This window comes from Cynocephalus volans, chromosome 14 (assembly GCF_027409185.1).
Source record: "Cynocephalus volans isolate mCynVol1 chromosome 14, mCynVol1.pri, whole genome shotgun sequence".
NCBI lineage: Eukaryota > Metazoa > Chordata > Mammalia > Dermoptera > Cynocephalidae > Cynocephalus > Cynocephalus volans.
The window spans coordinates 49,741,178-49,744,219 of NC_084473.1; the positions used below are offsets into that span (position 1 = coordinate 49,741,178).

Below are 3,042 nucleotides of genomic sequence, written 5' to 3' on the forward strand. Positions count from 1 at the left end.
GTGGGTGAGAGATTGGTCAATATGATTAGCCCTCTGCATTTATTAATTGACACTTACCAAGATTAGGTTCCTACCCTCACACAGAGACTGGGAGATAGGGGCCCTGTCTCTCTTGAGGATTACATGTTAAAGGGATGGCTCCCCAGCTGGTTGAGAAAGTCATTCCTGGGTTGTAGAAAATTTACAAGGGGGCAGAATTTACAATGGCAAGTTTTCTAAGATAAATAGCCTAAGAAAAGGAAGGTCAGGGATCTAAATCAAGAAGAAACTTGTCTAAAAGTTAGTGACACTGAGGTAGAACACTGACATTGTCTTAGTCACTTCTGCCTCCTTTCTTGCCTCTGCCCTTTGCCTCTCTATTCTGACGAGGATCCACCTCTGCCCACCTGACCGTGACGCTTAAGTCCCTCTCCATTTTTAAGACTCAAGCCTGAAAGTTGTGGCCTGGAGCTTCCCACCCTGGTTCCCCAGCTCCCATTAATTCTCCTTAGCAGAAGAAGTCTCCAAAAGTGGAATTTGCCTACTCGAGAGTGACTATGAATAATCACTGTTAATGATGAGTGTTTTATCAGCAGATCTTTAACCTCCATACAGTTGAGTAAATTAAACTTGGAGAGTTTCTAATGAAGGAAATTTGAAAGCTAATGTATTATATGCTGTCCAAAACTGCTGATTCTGTGACAACAGCAGGCGATCGTTCTCTGGTGATGCCGTTCGGTGTCTGTGGTAAGATATAGACCATGCCCTTCATATAACCACCATAATGGCTAGAATAAATGAAGAATATTTTGATGATACAGAAGTAACTTTTCTTGCAGCTCCTTCAAAGAAGATAAAAAATTTTGAGATTACTGCAAAATAATATTTAAACAGTTATGTAATAGTCTTGGCAGAACGGCATGTTGGAGACAGCAGGTTCCAACTGCTGAAGGAACAAGAAAAAAAATCAAATTATCATAAACCACCTAGGAGACCATGACTATCAGAAGAGACTTCAGTGAGCCAAGAAAAATCCAATTCCTCAAAATATCTTTATGATTTTTCTCCCCTCACTTAGAGGTTTCTTTCTTGCAGAAAGGTAATAAAATGATTGTAACTTGAGATTGAGATGAATTATCAATTCATCAGACTGTATGTTTAATGTGATATGCTTGCACTAATGGTATGTGCTTTCTAATTAGGGAGCTATTCTCAAGGCAGAAAAAAATTCATTTTCTTAGTAAACTCAAGATGTGGTGCCTCAAAAATTTTAATGAGCTCTGAGGCTAACATTACAGCAATTAAAATATGAGTGAAAAAAAAAATAAGTCTGTCTTGTTGAACAATCTGGATGATTGGAGATTATTTCTCTTATCATATGGAATATAGGTCACATTATATATATTTGCAAGAATCTGCAATTTACCTCAGGCAAAAAAAAAAAACTAATTTTCATAAAGTGACAGTGGGCCTCTCCAGCTCTGGCTGATATACAAATATTTCCACTTAGAAGTCGAACATTTCCTACAGTTGGGTTAATAGGGGTTTGCAGAAGGCTGGTGAATTATGCAGAGACAATTTTACAATTTAGAGTACAAGTGATTATGCCTACTTGGTGATTAATGGAACAGAATTGACCTTTTCCAAAAACTGGCAATAGGATTCTGGAGTCAGTAAGCTTTTCTCAGTGGATGACCTCACCTGAGTTTTGGAGAAACTAGGTAAATACAATGACTTTTCCATATGTCAGTCCAGTAAACATTCATTAAACGTGTAATACTCCATGGTGTAAACAACACCGAATTAGACACAGGTACACATAGGTGGTTACCAGACTGAAGAATTTAGATGTAATCCTAAACTGAAGCTCTTGATTAACCCCAACTCTACGACTTGCTTCTCATTCAACTGTCTGTATCTCAGTAAATGTCACATTCATCCACCTAGTCACCAAAGCCAATGTTGCAGAATTTTATTTATTCCATAATTGTCCTTGATCCTCCCTATCCGTTCCACTTCCATATCCAGTCTACTGGCAAGCCCTATTGACAATGCCCTCAAAATGTATCCCTAATCTGCCCGGTTCCCTCTAGCTCCACTGTCACCAGTCCAAACCAAGCCACCATCGTTTCTAATCCAGACCACAGTAATAATTTCTTTACAGACCTCCCTGGTCCCATTCTTGTCCTTTCACTTATACTCCATTCTCTACCCAACAGTCACGGTGATTTGATTGTTTTAATGACATAAATCAGATAATGCCACTATCTTGTGTGATACTTCTAAATTTTCCCCTTTGCATTTAGAATAAAGTCCAACCATTTTATCAGGTCTGCATTATCCCACAAGATCGGACTCCCGCCCACTTCTCCAATCTTATCTTGTACCATTCTTTTTACATTTCTCACTTCGCTTCATTTATACTGATCTTCTTTCAATTTCTGAAACATGCTAAGTATGTCCTTCTCTCAGAACTTCTGCCTAGTTAATCTATTAGCCTAATCCATTATGGGATGCCACTTTACCCTAATTCAAGACTCAGAGCAAATATTCCTTTATAAGTAGTTATTCCCAAATCACTTTATCTTTTTAAACACGTACTTCAAACACATTCCATCCTAGTTTGTTTAGTTGTTTTTCCCCAGCAGATCTTGAATCTCATCGCTTCTCGGCCTTTTGGCTAAGATCAAGTGTAGCAGATCTTGAATCACTATCCATACTAATCTTGTTTATTTGTTTGTTTTCTTGTTTGAGTGTTATCCTCCACTCAGTTATAGGATCCCTATGAGCAGAGTCCTAATCTGCCACAGTAGGCACTTGATAAATAGTTACAGACTAAGTTAATGAACTTGGCCTAAAAAATAGGAAGCCAGAAGAAATTATTGAGAAATGAAGTGTCATGTTAAGGTCAATCTAACAGCCCAACTTCCTTATAAATACCTGATGTTGACAGGCAATAGAGAGGTTAAAAAACCCAGGCTTGTATGCTTTTATTTAAATGAAAACAGGGCAAAAAAAAAAAAAATGGATAAATAGCATACATAATGTACTAAAATTCCTGTA

At 37.8% G+C, this 3,042-nt stretch overlaps 1 pseudogene; it reads left to right on the plus strand.

Moving 5' to 3' along the window:
* The first annotated feature begins 2,639 nt into the window (after window positions 1–2,639).
* Window positions 2,640–2,765, plus strand: LOC134363494 (U2 spliceosomal RNA; annotated as a pseudogene).
* Window positions 2,766–3,042: the final 277 nt, after the last annotated feature.